This window comes from Amphiprion ocellaris, chromosome 9 (assembly GCF_022539595.1).
Source record: "Amphiprion ocellaris isolate individual 3 ecotype Okinawa chromosome 9, ASM2253959v1, whole genome shotgun sequence".
In the NCBI taxonomy this organism is placed as follows: domain Eukaryota; kingdom Metazoa; phylum Chordata; class Actinopteri; family Pomacentridae; genus Amphiprion; species Amphiprion ocellaris.
Window position 1 is genome coordinate 6,985,784 of NC_072774.1, and position 17,559 is coordinate 7,003,342.

Consider the following 17,559-nt stretch of genomic DNA (forward strand, 5'->3'; position numbering starts at 1 on the left):
TGTTTTCAAATTAAAATCAAATCAAATTGATCTAAAATGTTTGTTTACAAAAACCTGAGTTGACCAAAAATGACACTAGAAATGCAAAAATCACCCAAAAAGAAACAAAAATGTCACTAAAAGATCGAAAAATGAGCCAAAAAGATGAAAAAGGCCTTAAAAGACAAAAAATGAGCCAAAAATATGAAAAAATGCCCTAAAAGGTGAAAAATGACACAAAAAGATACAAAACTGTCACAAAAAATGCAAAAATGACAAAAAGATTGAAAAATGTCACATAAAGATGCAAATTGACAAAAATGTGGAAAAAAGTCACTAAAAGATGCAAAAATTTCACTAAAAGTTGCAAAAATGACCCAAAAAGATGCAAAAATGACCCAAAAAGATACAAAAATGACCCAAAAAGATGCAAAAAATGACAAAAAAGATAGAAAAATGTCACTGAAAGATAGAAAATGAATCAAAAGGATAGAAATATGACACTAAAAGATACAAAAATGATACTAAAAGAAGCAAAAACATCAGAAAAATGCAAAAATGACACAAAAAGATCCAAAAATGACACACATTTTTTGCATCATAGTATGGTTGCACTTATCTATCAAAAATACACAACCAATTTGTTAAAGAGAATAAAATAGAACAAAATGTTAAAACACAACAAAATAAGAAAACAAATTTAAAGATCAAATTTTAAGATAAAATAAACATAAAATATTAAAAACTACAACCTTTAAGAGCTTCCAAAAGTCATTGAAAACGAGTATTTCTTGAGACTTTTCTAAAAAATGTCAATAAAGGAGGAACTTTTTAATTGTTTGGACTAATAATAGCCATAAACTGCTTGGTCAGACAAAATGCAGTGAAGCAAACATCAAACAAACATTAAAATTACCATAAGTCCATTAGAAATCAGAGAACTGAATCAGCTTCAATCACGTCTTTATTCTCTACTTGCCTATCATCTTGCTGCAGGGCCTCAGACTCTTTATCAGGGGCCCGAGTTCCTCTGTGGTCATACTTGGGTGGGAACGATAAGGCGGCTGTAAAACAACATGGACCAGGAGGAGGGGGCTTTGACTGAGGCCTGTTTGGGGGTTGCTGTTTGTGGTTCTTGGCAGGAACAAGTTGAACAACACCGAAATTGCAGCGACATCCAACCCCTCGGCCTGCCCTCGGGTCCAGAGAGTTCAGGGGGAGATGCTGCCAATAACCGGTAGCGAGGTGTTAAACCCTCCCTCCATTGTCAGAGCCACTTCACCCTCCTGCTCCACTTCCCTCATTCTGTGGTTTGTATTCGACTGGAGGTCTGCAGGTCACTTTTACCACCCCCAGCCCCCCCCAGCTGCTTTGTGCCCCACAGAGGTGTTTACGGAGAGGCCGACAGGATGTTGGGCCCACCAGCACATCAAAGTCCTCCTTCTTTAAGTAAATGTGCCGTTGGTTGCTCACCGTGACCTTTTCAACTTCAGCGGGGTTAACGTCACAGACGCATGTAAAGGCTGGATTACAGCAGAGGAGCTGGATGAGCTGCATTGTGGCAGCAGATCGGTTTCCTTCCTGCTGTGGTTCACACACAAAAATCACAGCTCATTTTTCACTAAGTGCTGATCCTCCTCAGGAGATGATGGGATACAGATTCCTCAGTGTAAATGTACAGCAATTATTGGCCGTATTATACTGGAAAGGGGAAAAATAAATGTAGAAAACTGGGAAATTTAGAAATTTAGAAAATGACCATCTGATAAAAACAATTTAACATTCCATAACTATAATACATTTTCCAGACTTAATTTTATAATGAGATGATTAGTATTTTTTGGGATTAGTGATGTTTGTTGAAAAATATTGAAAAACTAAACAATTACAAATAATAGATAGGTAGATCTGTAATTATCCAAGAAATCTTTCATTTTGATAGATAAAATTCTTAAATTGCTCATTTAAAGAAAGGAAATGTTTGTTTAAAAAATGCAAATGTATTTTTTACGAACAAATTGCCAATTTTAAACAAATAAAAAATACTTATGAATATAAGAAAGCATTTGTTAAATTAAAATTGTGAATGTCATTTTTTGTCAATAACTTTTTGTAGTTATTCACAGCTACTTACAGATATTAAATGCTAAATAAAATGCATTTATTTAACATTTTTGCTGTGAAAAAATCTGTAATTATACATGATATCGCTCATCTAACAAATAAATGTAATATTAAAAAACTAATATTTCTTTTTCTGATTATTAGTATTAATTATGCAATGTTTTTAGAAATATATCTACACCATTAAATTTAACAGTTTTAACTTCATAAATAAACAGGAAATATCTGTGAAATCAAATGTTTTCATTGTCCCAAAAATGTTACTTTTCTTAAAAGAAAAATAGAAAATTTTATAACAATAACATTTTAAACACAGCAAAATAGATAAGTTATAAGATCAAATTTTAAGATAAAATAAATTTAAATACTGCAAATTATACACTTTTAGTCTTTTACATTTATAGTTACAGGCTTGAAAGTTATATTACATTAAACATGTCAATATTTGCAAACCCTCCCGGTCCGTGTATTTAACTGACAATTGGATTTTCCGTTCTGAAACGGGTATTGAAAAACAAAAAACGAGTGGTTATTTGATCTTCGTTTTAAAATACAAAAATTATAATTGAAATAAAAGGCGTTTTTCCTTTTCATGATCAAAAAGGGATATACGAAATTTTAAAAATGCTTTGATTTTCATTTTATATTTAGAATAACCAAAAAATAAAATCAGTAAGAGACAGAAACAAAAAAAAAAGGTCAGTTTTTTCATTTTCTGAGACCGGAAGTGGTCATCAGCAAGTGTGGAGCCAAACGACGACAAGATTCTCAGAGGGCGGAGCCAGAGAGCAGTGATTGGTTACACCATAGATAATATAGAACACAGCGCGCTAGCTATCTAGTCTATGTATATCTATGGTCGGCCCGTCTGTTAGCATCTCTGGCTGCTGTTGACCTTGTTTTTGGAGGAAAACACGGTAAGAAGATAAATACTTCTAACCTGTAGCGTTGTTTTGTTGTACGTTAAGTCAGCGACTTGTGAAGAGTTGTGTTTTGCCGTGTTTGAGCAGTTGGTCCGGACGCGTTAGCTAGCTAAGCGGCTAAGTTAGCTAGCGGGCTAATTAACACAGGTGGCTAACTTACCGCTGAACACCTGTGTTAGTTGCTGCTGCAGCTGTCCTCATTATTAGAATGACCTTCTCAACCTGTATTTCTCTGCTGTGTATTTTAGCTTTTAAAAAAGTAATTTTACTTTAAGGTTCACTGAAACCCGTTCAGCTGCACTGAAGTTTAACATTCAGCTGGTTTGAATTAAACCGCGCTTAACATTGTGCAACATTACCTCTCTGAATCTCCATAATTTCATTAAATTCCTTCTCTCTTCCACTGCTCAAGTTCAATCCAGTATATAAACTGACATTAATAGTGAATAAACTAACAACCAGCCATTGTATTTATTTATTACTGCATGTATTTGTAGTAAAACATGAGTTGAAACATCCTACTTTTGGATCTAGAACTGCACAAGCCGTTCATTTTCAGTCACCTGACGAGTTAAACTCCCCTTTTTATGTGAAGTTGAAGCAGAAAGTCTGAGTTAACAAAGAAAGTTGTTTATAATTTGCGATACCTGTTATCTCTTACTGAGGCTTTAGTTTTTGTTGAGCTGATTTACTCATAGAAACTTTGTTCAGGAAGATTTCTCAGTAGCTCAGAGGACAGGCTGCTTTTTACACAACCTTGTAAGCGAATGTCTGTCAATGCTTTCAGCAGAATTTAGAAACACAACACTTCCTAAACAGATATTTTGAGGCTGTGAGGTTGAACGTTTGAGAGTCTATCGGTGTGTTTGTGGTCTTTCTGTTTCTAGGTGGAAGCTGAATTAGTGAGGATGACTCCTGCTCCTGTCATCTCTAAACTCCTCCCACATCTTTACCTGCACAGGAGGAAAATCACTCCTGTAGGATGCAGGTATGTTTGTCATTATTATAAAAAGATGTTGCCTGGTGACCTGTCAGAAACCCATTATACAGAGTCAGCCAAAATAATGTTTACACACATCAGGAAAAGAAAAACTTGCATAAATATTTCAATACCAAATTTATTCAGACATCACCAGATTAATAAAAGTTATCTTTGGCCTCTGCAATTACAAGAGGTGCTCAAAGTGGTGGCCACTGGCTTCCAGACATTTCTGTTGTGTTGTAGACGTCACTTGTTGATTCTCCATTCATGAGGGTAGCGCCATCTGTTGGAAAAACATCGTACAACAGGACACAGAGTTATCGTGATTTGATCAAACTTAGAAAGAGGAATCTATGTGTAGAAGTACTTATACAAATGAAATATCTATGAAAGTTTTTCTTTTCTTGATGTGTGTACATTATTTTGTCTGACTCTGAACTTAATGAGAACAAAACTGTCATTTAATTGTTGCTCTGAAAGCTTCTTTAGTGAAAACCAGCTGGTGTTCTGCTTTGAAACAAACTGCTGTTGAGGTCTGTGTTTTTAGGTTTAACCCCACAGTTTCTGAATGAACTGACAGTTGTTGTTTTTATCCTGATCAATGTGGACGTTATAATTGATGGTAACATTTACTGATCATACAATCAGCATGACAATATAACAGTAGAACATTCTGACCACCTGACTAATACTGTGTTGGTCCCTTTATGCTGCTAAAACTCCTCTGACCCAGTGGTTCATCAGAACCTCTGGGGATGTCCTGTGGATCCTGTGGGTTGCAGGGTGGATCCTACCTAGACCAGGCTGATCCTGGACCATCCCACAGATGCTCAATCAGATCTGGATGTGGGGATTGTGGAACCCAGGTGAACAGCTTAGCTCTGTCATGTTCCTCGGACCACTCCTGAGCAGTTTAATTTGTCCTGCTGAGGGTGGCAGCTGGCATCAAGGACTGCTGTTGCCATGGAGACTAAGAGGTTGTTTGTCCTGCAGTGTTTAGGTGGTGGTACATGTCAAACATCCACATGAACGTCAAGGTTTCCCAGCAGAACGTTGCATTAGAACCAGATGATGGATGTTGTTCTCTTCAGCCGTCAGTGGTCAGAATGTTGTGGCTGATTGGTGGATCTGTCTGCCTTTACTCTGACATCCAGAGTTATACAAAAGTGGAGTATGTGTGCAGTGCAGAAGAGATTTACTTTGTTGTATGGAGTTTTTTTTTTTTTTAAGGGCGAGCATTTTTTGTAATCCACCTGAATGAAGACTCAATCTTTCCCTTCAAAGGATAGTTAATTGTTACTACAGCTTCGATAGTGGTCCCATCAGAGAAAATCATATCCATATACAGATTTTTATTAATTCCAGGCCTGGTTCAGTAAAGATTATAATAATAACTACATCAGATAATTTTTTGTCACAGTTGGAATTTTGCAGCCTGAGAGATGGTTGAGAAGGTTTCAGTTCTTGTTTTAGCAAAATATGTTATAATAGAAGATCTTTATTGTCATTGTACATGAAATTATCTGCAAACCAGCAAAGTGCATCAGTCTGAGGTATCTAAAAATAAATAAGTAAAGAAAAATGCATCTAAAGCCAATAATAAACAGAATATTTTGAGGGAATATTGTTAAAAAGATAAACTGTCATTAAAATTGACTTTAAATTTATCTTCAACACAAGATAAAAACATTTACTTTCATTACTGATGTTGTCAAGTTTTAATAAAGTTCATGCTACTTTTATAAAATGATGAAAGTGAATAAATTGTATTTCTGTGATCTGTGTTTGATTTCTGTCTTTTCTCCTGTCATCCAAATGTTCAGAGGGAGATGATGCCACATCTGGTCCAGCTGATGGAAGGTCTTGAAGTTCTCTGTCTGGCCTCGACTGAAGATGGTCGTCTCACTGGATTTAAGGTTCAGATGCTCAGTAACAAACTCCACCAATGAGCCAACAGGGAAGCTTTAGGTTTATTAAATGTTGCTATGAAGGTATCGCTGTTTTTCGTTGTGAATGCAATGAGCTCCAACTGAAACTTGAATTAGAACTTAGAAGTAAATCCTTCCATCTGAAAGGATTTAGTTGCATTAGTAACCTCATAACATTGTAATTTTTATTCCAGTCTTGGCTGGAAATAGAATCTCTGTATTGATTCAGGTAAAAACTGAACTTCACAGCATGTTGGAGCAAAACAACCAGATGAAAACTGTGATGGTGTTGGATTGTCAGACCGTAATGTTGCAGCTCAAAGCAGCTTTTCTAGCTCAGTTCATTCTGACATTCAACTATGAATCAACACAGCAGATGGTGATCCATGCTGTGGAAGTCTCACATCTCCTGATTTAATGGAGCTGCTTTGCACTTTTTACACTGTTTATTCACCAACACTTTATTTAATAAAAGTCCCATCTAGTTTTTATGAGGAATGTGATGTTTTAATTTCTCTGTGAATAACTGCAGTCTAATGTAACAGCTGGAGTTGTAACATCTGTCCTGATATTGATCATGAAGTATTGATCAGAATACTTATGGTTAGCAGTCATCCCTGAAGTTTTACATTAAAATCTTTACTTGTGTTGTGAACTTTGGTAAGAAGCAGAAACATTAGCGTTGCCATGGATACATGAGTGTTCTATTCTGTCCATGTTTCCATTTTGGGAAATGCAGTCCAGATGAGTTTGTTTTTACTGCCAGCTACCATTCAGTCTGAGATATTAAGAATAAATAAATGTGCATAATGTGGAAATGAACAGATTTTATTTTTATTTATTCCTACAGTTGCTGCATGTAAAGTTCCAGAATGTGGAGGAATTTAGTCTCACAATGACAGACAATAAATATTATCTGAAAGTCAGGTTATTGTTGTTTATCAGCACAATACAAAAAGATTCTTGTTAGAAATATTCCAGTTAAGACTCTAGAATATCATGATTTATGTAAATTTACCTCAATAACATGAATGTTCAGGTTAAGATTGTGCAGTGATATTTATTATGTAAGTTTAGCTGATTATAGTTTATGACTCTGCACTACAATATTATTATTTAAATATTATTTATTTAAATTTGCATCATTATTATAATATTTAGGGTCAGACCCTACAGTATTGAGATTAAGAAATCAAATATTCTATAAAATGTAAATACACTGAACTCATTTGGATATATTTAAGTGAGACTCTACAATATTATTTGACACAAATCTATCTAAATCAAAATTTTAATAATTTTCATGCCAAACATTTACTGGACTGATTTTAAATATTAAAATCATTCCTTTCTAATCCTCTGCTGTACGTTCAAACCTGAGGCCTTAAATAGAAACACACAAGTATCTGATTGAAGGAACTTCTGCAGAGTCCTGGTTCCAGAACATGATGATAGAATTATAGACAAACTTTAACAAAAGCTGCCTGAGAGTTTACAGGTTTTTATGTTGGATTTCTTCAGTAATTTAATGAGTTATTAGCAAAAAGCAAGTGTTCATTTGATGAACTTCATTTCCTAAAACATCCAGAATTGGAGCTCATATCTTTGGCAGCTGTAAAGTTTCTGCTCCTTCAAAGTTCACAACACAATGAATGAATTCCTAAAACACTCTCAGTGCTGGAGAGCGTTTGATGCTGAAGCACTGACCAGTTTTTCAGTTTCTTCTCTGGAGATGCACAATGAGGGACGTCTGCAGCGACTGAGAAAGAGTCTCACCACATCCTGACATGAGGAAAAAGACTTTATTGAAGACTACAATGAGAAAAACTATCAGACAGCAGACGGCTGCATTCAAGGTGAGCTCTGAACATTTGATCTGGAACAGGAATTCAATAACTGCAGCATGAGCTTCATTTCAGTCTGTAGCTGCTGAATTCATGGATGAATCATCTGGCACTAGAGAGGAAGACCATCAAACATCCACATCAGCTGATGGAGGTCCAAGAGTCTCACCCAACAAACAACCTACAGAGTGAAGACCTCAAATCTGATTGGACGGCCTCCTATTCAGCCACGTGTGAACAAATGCCTCTAAGCTGATTTGTTTTCTAAAATAAATCTAGTTTGAGTCCTAATCTATGCCTGTGTGTTTGCTTCTTTACACTGCTGTTAACAGTTTAGGCTGTTAGATTGTTCCAGATAAGACAAGTACAAGATTCTTCAGAGCCGTTCTACCATGAGCCTGACAGGAAGAACTCCAACAGCTACTAAATGTTCCTGTGTTCCTACAGTAGTGAATTTTAGGTGGAATATACCATTAAACTCACCTTTTAGGTCTACATTGGAGGATTTTAGGTGGAATTTTCTTCCAAACCGTCTTTTAGTCTACATTTCAGGATATTTAGGATGGTATATTCTTCCAAACCAACTTCTCAGGTCTACATTTCAGGTGGAATATTCCTCCATACTAACTTTTTTGGTCTACACTGAAAGATTTTTTCTAAACCACCCTTTCAGGTCTATATTTGAGGTTTTAGGTGGAATATTCCTTTAAACCAACCTAAATTTCATGTTTTGATCATTATCAAGTGAGAAACCTCAATCCAGACTCTTCATAATGACGTTCGAGGTTTATGCTGCTGTTATTTGTGTAGTCCAGACTAAATGACAGAAATCTACAACTGTAATTTTATTTCAGGACTCGGTTATTAAATGTCAAAATCCATGTGACTCCAAAAACTCAACAGCTTTACAAACTCTAAGATTAAACTCTCCACAAAGATCCAAAATAAGTTGGACTTCTACATGAGAGCTTTAATTATTCTTCATCTACTTCCTGAACAATTTGGTCAATAAAAAAGACAAAAACTAATATTTTTAGTTGAACTAAAGACAGACTTTGTGATTTTTCTGCTCACATGTTGTTTTGTTGTAAACTTCCTCTTTCAAATAAATAGCCTCCTAACCCCCTGGAAACCAGCATTTGTCCTGTTTTTGTGTTGCTCCTCTGCGACCCTAGACAGCCGGGTCGTAATGTTTTTTGAGCAACACACCATACTATGACGTTTTTACAATGAGGGTTCTACTATGGAACCAGTTTGACATGTTCAGGCGTTCTTTGTGTGAAAACTCAGAGATTTCAGGTATCAGAAGGTGGTTTTCAACTTTCTTTGTTAACTTTCTGCTTCAAATTTAAATTAAATTTCCTTCACTAAGCCAGCCCTCTGGACTTCCAGTAAGCTGTGTTCCTATTGGCTGTCCAGGTGGCTGCTTGGTGTTATCAGGAACACCTGAGCAGCTCAGTGTCTTCCTGCTTTATTTAGCTGCAGACAAACATTTCCTCTGCTTCTCTCCACCAGTGAACCGGGTTTGGCTCCGTTGCTTCAGTTTGTTCTTTAGGCGTTAGCTTGCAGCTTCCAGCAGTAAAATCATCTTTAATGTGTTTCTTGGTGTGTTTTAGGGCTTTGTACTGGATAGTTGTCTTGGTAAAGGTGGTTCTTTAGCCACAGTCAGCACATGGTGCTAATGTGTGCAGTGATTAGTGGATTTGGTGCAGCTGTGTCTTTATCTTGGCTGTAGTGAGTCTTCAGAGGTTTTTGGTCAGACACATTCTGTATTCCTGTTTGAGAACCAGCGTTGGTTGTCCAGAAGGTAAGAGTTCCTGTCCTGATTCTCTGTTCTCAGAGCTTCTCTGGTAGGCTGCAGGAGACTTTAGCGTTTGGGTTGTGCTAGTTTGGTTTTTGTATGGTTTCATTTGGACGACTATCTTGAGGACCCTCCATGTGGTTTAGTGAGGTTTTCTGCAACAGTTCTACAAAGCAACCTGCAGCAGAAGAGCCTTTGAGAGTTTTTAGGAAGTTCTGGAGACCAGACTTTAGAGCAGCAGAAACATTTGTCAGCAGTTTGAGCAGGAGAAGGTGAGCTTCAGAGTAGAAATGAGACGGAAACCTTCTTGACCCGTGTGGTGAGGTCCTGTAGCAAGAGTTTGAGCAGGTTGTGAAGAGTCTGTAGTTCTTTGGTCTGAAAGCACAAGAAGAGTCGACCCATTAAAGGAGAAAACAGGAGATATTGTTGCTTCTTCTGTCGCTCTGCAGTTTCCTTAGACTGAATATCAAGTTTATATTTTAAATGATTTCCCATGTGAGCCCAAGAAGACTTCAATAAACTCCCTCCATCCCCTGGACACAACATATTTTATTACCATGTTAAATCTTTTTTTTGAAGTGTTTTTGAGTTTTAATCATAGCTTTAGCATAGTTTTTTCTCTTTGCTTGTTTAGTTTTGTCATCTGTGTAAAAGGTGCTAAACAAATAAAGTTGAATTGATAAACTGAATAATTGACTAACTCATGATTGTGACAACAGAAGTATTTTCATTGTGATTTAAGGGTTTATTTCATTTTTAAGGTTAAAGGTAAGGTTAAACATTAAATACAATTAAATTATATTAAACAGACAAAATATTGAATTAGATAATTCAACAAGATACAATACATGTCATTATGAAATTAAACAAAAATTTTAAAATACAAATATTAAAAATTACAGATAAAATATTTTCCATAATTAAACATTTAAAAAATACAATTCAACAAGAAGAATATTAAACATTTTAAAAAATGCAAAACATTTAATTAGATTATTACACCTTTAAAAAAACAAAACATTTTATTTAAAAATTAAATGTTTAATTAGAAAATTACATCTTAAAGACAATAAAACTTCAAATAGGAGTTAAACAGAAAATACAATGAAGCATTTAAAAAGAAAATGAAACATTAAAAGGTGGTAAAACATTTAAAAAGAAAAACCTTAAAGATTTAATCTAAAAATTAAACATTGGGAAGGAAAAAGGAATTTTTCAAACAAGCCAATAAAACATTTGAAAAAACAACAATTAAACATTAAAAAGACAAAACATTTCAAAATCAAATCAGACATTAGAAAAGAATAAAAGGTGAGAAAAGAGCAAAACTAAACATTTAAGAAGAATCAAACTAAAGAGAAAACATTTGAAAAGACACCAGTTAAACTTCAGAAGATCAAATTAAACAGAAGAGACAATAAAAGGATGAAAAAGAGCAAAACATCAAGTTGTTTCTTCAAACATTTCCTCTTTCTATGTTCTTGGTTTGATTGTGGACAGATTTACTAAGAACTCATTTAAGAAAACTGCTTTCCAGATAAAGTCTACTAGTAGTTGAAGGCATCGATCAAACTAATGTTACCTTCTGATCTCCACAAACTTTACTGTTCAGTGAAGAGAATCAAAGTTTGTTAAGGATTTCTAAAAAACTCACAAGTGAAGGTCTGAGAAGAACTCAGATGGATGGTCTAAATGTGAAATCAAGACTAATGGTCACAAGTTTTAAGGCTTCTGTTAACCAGAAAGTTCAAACTAACAGAGAAGTACTGAGAAACTTTTAAAATTTCAGTCCTCAGACTGTCTGAAAGCTCAAACTAACAGAGAAGTACTCAGGAACTTCTAAAATTTCAGTCCTTGGACTGTCTAAAGGTTCAAACTAACAGAGAACTACTCAGGAACTTAGAGGATTTCAGTCCTTGGACTGTCGGAAGGTTCAAACTAACAGAGAATTACTGTGGGACTTAGAAAATTTCAGCCCTCAGACTGTGTGAAAGCTCAGGTCCTGAGGACTCGGGAGGTCTGGAGGCTTTGGAAAGTCTTGGAACTGAGGGTTCCACCCTCCAGCACAAAGGCTGAAGTCCAACCTCCTGAGAAAAACAGTCGAGTCGAGACTCAAGTTAAAAAAAAACTCGAAAACGACAAAAAATAGATGATAAATGCGCAAAAACCAGAAGAATTAGTATCTGAGCGAGTAGCTCAGGGGGATAAGAAGAGGACTACCAAGCGGAGGGTCGCAGGTTCAAGACCCACCACTGGCAGTTTTCTTTCTTTGTCTTTGTCACGATTTTGAGAAAATGTTAGGAAGTGTCTGGTCTTGAACCAGCGACCTGCAGCTCCATAGGCAAATCCTTAACTCACTGAGCTACAGATCAGATGAAAAGAAATAAATTCGTCGTCCCTTTGGCATCGTAGTTCCTGAAGTGACCACATGGGTGGAGCCAAGGCGGAGTCTGGGTGGAGTCAGGGCGGAGAGTAGGCGGGGAGGTGGGTGGCGGCCTCCCCCCTCTACTCCCCCACCTCCCCCACCACCCACCACACCTTCCCCCGCCCGACGAGTTTTTCGAGTCTCCACGAGTTCTTCGAGTCTCGACAGGTTTTCCCGAGTTTCTTGAGTTTCCACCAGGTCAGAGGCAGAACAAGTTGTCATGAAGAGGTGTTGAAGTCGGCCAGGATGGACTGACTTTTTACAGCGACTAGAAGGAAGACCACTAGAAGAGCAGGCCTTTAACTACCATCCATGAAATCCATGGAGTCACTCCACAGAAATGAAGGGAGGTCAACTTTTATCAACCTCCATCCAGATGTTCAACTTGATATCTTTGACATTTTTAGCACCACAAACCTTTAGTATCACACTTTATTATCATTTATTAGGACTTTAATGGAATCCACCAGCAGATTTAGTTTTTGTTGACAAACTTTATTCTTGTCGTCGTGGGACTGCAGTATTTAAAACTGTTCCTTCTATTTGACCTCATGTTTATTAGTTTTAGTGGAGAAAGTTATTTTAATTGTCAATTAATCTCTTAAAAAACAAATAATAAATTGGGTTAGTCAAGAGCTTTAAATTTCTGACTTTGTCATATTTTAAGTATGACAAAAAAATTTAAAAATAAAGCGTCTTGAGACAATTTGACCTGTAACTGGCATTATATAAATAAAATAGAATTTAAATTGTATGTATCTTGTAATGTTGGAGTAATTCAGCCATATATGTTGGAAAACACATTTTCTTTGTCCATTAATCTGTTGATTGTTTTCTCCAGTAATTCATTTCTTGTTTTGGTTTATAAAATGTCAAACCCAAATATTTTCAGTTTACTGTCATAAAAACCAAAAAGATTTACATTCATGATGCAGGAATCAGGCAGTTTTTCACTTTTTATCTTAGTTTAGTCAGAAAGATAGTTGATAATGTGTGAATTGTTGCAGCTTGTGAGTCGTAAAAAGTTTTAATCTTTGGGGCCGAGTGTCCAAAAACATTTCGAAACCAACATCAACAAAACCTCAACAAAGATTTGAACATTATTAAAGGGAAATCCAACTTTTGCATGACTATGTCTAATTAAAGGACATTTATTTCCAACGTAAATGTCTGATATTCATCCTCTGGAGCTTTCTCTTCACATCGTCTTCCACCTGGACTGGTTTGGTTGGGAGAATGTGCAACAAACATCTGAAAAACTGCACTTTAACATCAATGAATGACACTGAAGTTTAATCTCTACATAAATGAGACTGAGTCTGGATGTGCTGCTCTGTCATTAACTCCTAAGTTTAGGGAAAGTTAAAACAAAAGAGGACAGTTCAGATCAGACTTGAGAATGAGCTTATTTTGAACAAACATCTCAGACTTTCTGAGCTTCAGCACCTACAGCAAGATATTTTAACAACAAGCAACTCAAGAGATCCAGAAGTTTGAGAGAGTTAGCTTTAGCTGAGCCAAAGAACATGTGGGACGCTAACCTAGCAAACATTTCAGACTTTTCTCTGTGAATTCTGAGAAATAATTTCCTATTTAATGACAGAGCTACACATCTTAACTCAGTCTCATTAAAACAGACTCTAATTCAGTGTCATCCATCCATATTAAAGAGCAGTTACCCAAAATGTTTGTTGCATGAGCTCCAACAAAACCTGTCCAGGTAGAAGGCCACTTTGACAAACAGGAAGTGGAAGATTCCAAGCAGATTTATAGAAGGGGGAACCGGACTGTACTAAGTTTGGTCGAGTATAGAGGGGTGTTTTGTGGGTTTTTAAGGCTGATAATGATTATTAGTGAGACATTTGGAGTAGATATTCATTTGCAGTAAATGAAAGTATTTAAAATCTTGAGTTAAACTTAGAAGAACACAAACTCTAACAGAAAACTTTGTTGATACGTTTTTGTTTTGTTTACAGATGTTAAGTTAAAGGAGTTTTATTTGTGACGTATAACCAATCAAATCACTCCAGAAGACAGAGCGACCACAGGTAGATAAAGGTTCAGAGCCAAAGTAGCACCATTTTTAAATGTATTTATTACCGTAAATCAGTAAAAAATAAAATACTGATAATCAGTAAATCAGTCAGCCCACAATTACTACAATTCTACAATGTATGTCTCTTTCCTTTGACTTGTTATTTGTACAATATATGATGTATATGATGGCGTTTTTTCATCCCAAAGGCTGTACTATGATGTTTTCTAAGAGACATACGATGCTACTCTGGTTGTTCTGGCCCTGGGCTGCTGCACTCCTCCTCTGTTGTTTTCTGGATTGTACTCAGCTTCATGCCTTCGTCCATCCGGCCTCCGTTGACTCGTCCCGCCTGCCGTCTCTGGAGCTGAAGCTGGATTGGAACAGACCAAAGTACAGTCCAATCACGATGCCAGCTGCCTCTCAAAAGGCTCCTTCATCTGGCAGGTGGCAGCACTTCTTCTGAGGGGAAGCTGAGCTGGCCCAGCAGAACTTTGGAGATGTGTTCCAGTGGTTGGTGGATGTGTGGGGAGATAGAGAGGGACCTTTGAATTGTTCAGAAAGGAAAACAGGGAACCCATTGGTAGTTTTAGTTTAGGGTGCTACTGCGGTGTGTTTTTGGGTTTGAAAAGGTGAACAGGAAGAGTTTTTTTTTCGTATTGATTATGTTTTACTTTGTTCCTGGTTGGAATGTCCATCAATGTCAATGTGAAGTTCACTTTTAGTTCTGTTTATTTATTTTTATTTTACTAACACCCATTTGCTTTTAACCCCCTCACATGTTGTGTTGTTGTAAACTTCCTCTTTCAAATAAATACTCGTTTAACCCTCTGGAAACCAGCGTTTGGACTGTTTTGGTGTTGCTCCTCACCTACTTCAGACAGCAGAGACATAACAACGTTTTGTGGACCAAAAGCTATACTATGACGTTTTTAGAGCGATATGCTATACTATGATGTTTTTTGGGTTACATGCTGCACTATGACGTTTTTAGAGCGACATGCTATGATGTTTTTCTGGACGACATGCTACACTATGACGTTTTAGTGCGACATGCTATACGATGACTTTTTTAGAGCGACATGCTGCACTATGACGTTTTTTTGGACGACATGCTACACTATGACGTTTTAGTGCGACATGCTATACGATGACGTTTTTTGGACAACATGCTATACTATGACGTTTTTAGAGCGACATGCTATACTGTGACGTTTTTAGAGCGACATGCTATACAATGACGTTTTTAGAGCGACATGCTATACTATGACGTTTTTAGAGCGACATGCTACACTATGACGTTTTTTTGGACGACATGCTGTACTATGACGTTTTTAGAGCGACATGCTATACTATGATGTTCTTTGGGCGACTTGCTAAACTATGGCGTTTTTTGAGCCACATGTTATATTATGAAGTTTTTAGAGCGACATGCTAAACTATGACGTTTTTAGAGTGACATGCTATACTATGACGTTTTTTGGGTGACATGCTATGCTATGACATTTTTTTGGGTGACATGCTATACTATGATGTTTTTAGAGCGACATGCTATACTATGATGTTTGTCGGGCAACATTCTATACTATAGGCTTTTTTAATTGAGATATTACTGAGGTTTTTTTTTGTTTTAGTTTTTTTTTGTTTTTTAGCAACATATAAGAATTTGAACAGTTTTAAAAATTACTATACTTTTACTTGTGCAATGAAATTATTATTCTATGGCATTTTTTAGATGACATATTATACTCTGATGTTTTCTTGAATTACATACTATTTTGACAATATACTGCACTATGACATTCTTTGAACCACATATCATATATGACAATTTTAGGCAACATCCTATCATTTTGCACTTTTTGAACCACATAATATTCAGTTGAGTTTTTTTGCCGACATGCTATACTATGAACTACAGGCCATACTATGTTATTCTTGAAAAGTATACTATACTTTGACATTTTCTGAACTACATCCTATACTATGGCGCTATACACAGAGTGCTTTGGTTACATGTTGATTTATAATCTAGATTTTTTTCTGTTTTGTTTTTTGACGGGATTACCACAGACCTGACTGTGAACACCGTTGACACCCACCTGAGGGAGACGCTGTCTAAGATCTCAAGGCTGCTTGGTCGTGGTCTTTCTGGTCCTGCTCCAGAACGTCTTCATCAACTACGTCTTCTTTTGAAGAGGCCCTCAGATGCTGCAATCTCTGACCTTAAGGAGGAACTGCTACTTTCACTCTGTAACGAGACGGCAGTTATTTTAAAGACCCAGCTCCTGGCGGCTTTGAGTGACAGTTTAACACCCATCAAAACGGATCTACAGACAGTTAAATCTGAGCTGTTGGTCAGTATTTCAAACATCAAGTCCGACCCGGCTGTCCTAAAGCACGCTGTGGGTGAAACGGAAACTTCACTCTCCACATCACCGACGACATCGTCACACTCCAAAGCAGAGCACCTGTCTGCTGAACTTTTAAAAGTGGACTATAAATGTGAAGAATGTGAGCAGCAGCAGCCTGTGAGCAGCGGAACAGATGTGATCAGAAAGAAGTCATTTTCTTTTTTCTTTTCTTTCTGGTTGACTTGATGCTGTCAGATGCAGATGTTGGAGCTGATTCTCATCTTTCAGGATAAAAAATCTGCTTTTCCTTCACAGACTTTTCAGGAAATTATTCTATCAGGTTTTCTCTGCTATTTATATTTTTATTGTCTGTGATTATTTCATAATTTCTTTATTGTAAAAATAAAGTTTGAGGCATAAAGACTCATTTAGTTATTTTAATCCTGAAATCTTTGATGTAGCAGAACTAAACTTCCATTTTCCTTCTTGTACTTCTGATACTAGAACTAAACGTATCTTCAACACGGATCATCTGCTTTTAATGAATCAGCAGCAACATCACAACAACAAATGAGACAATTTTCAACAAATTAATGAAACTGATGTCATTTAAAACTATCAGAGTCTGTTTTAGTGTCAAATTAAAGCTGATTACTGACAACTAGAACATTAACGTTACTGTTTTAATCACATCTAAGTTTCCTGAACGTTACATTAATGTCAACCAGCCACAGTTTTATGAACTTAATCAACCACATTGCAGGAACACAACACACTTCAGCTGTTTACATGAAACTCAACACATTAGCTTGATGCTACGTTAGCTTTAATCAGGCTACGACTGAGCAGCTAGCTCGGTTAGCATCGCTAACATTAAAGCTAATATTTACTATGCTAACTTTCTTCTCTGGTCAACACACACTGAAACAAACTCCACCAACATCTGGAGTGCATGGCACACATTATATCTGACACTAACGCTGCATATAAAGTGCATTAAAAGTGGCACCGATACGAAAATAAACATTTACTTACCGAACTATTAGAGTCCTTTCAGTGTCTGCTGGTAGAATCAGCCAAAGGTAGAAAACTGGTTAAAACAAGCCAACGCGCAGGAAAACTGTCTGTGTAAAATGTTGTGCTGCTCCACTGATAAATAAACCA

At 36.5% G+C, this 17,559-nt stretch overlaps 1 long non-coding RNA gene across 2 annotated transcripts; it reads left to right on the forward strand.

Moving 5' to 3' along the window:
- Positions 1-2,963: 2,963 nt before the first annotated feature.
- Positions 2,964-8,071, forward strand: LOC129349628 (uncharacterized). Of its 2 annotated transcripts, XR_008602691.1 has the most exons (4): positions 2,964-3,020; positions 3,914-4,014; positions 5,832-7,792; positions 7,856-8,071. It is a non-coding gene; the product is annotated as an uncharacterized LOC129349628 (long non-coding RNA). The 2 variants fall into 2 exon arrangements; XR_008602692.1 differs by having other exon boundaries at positions 5,832-8,071.
- The last annotated feature ends 9,488 nt before the right edge of the window (positions 8,072-17,559 follow it).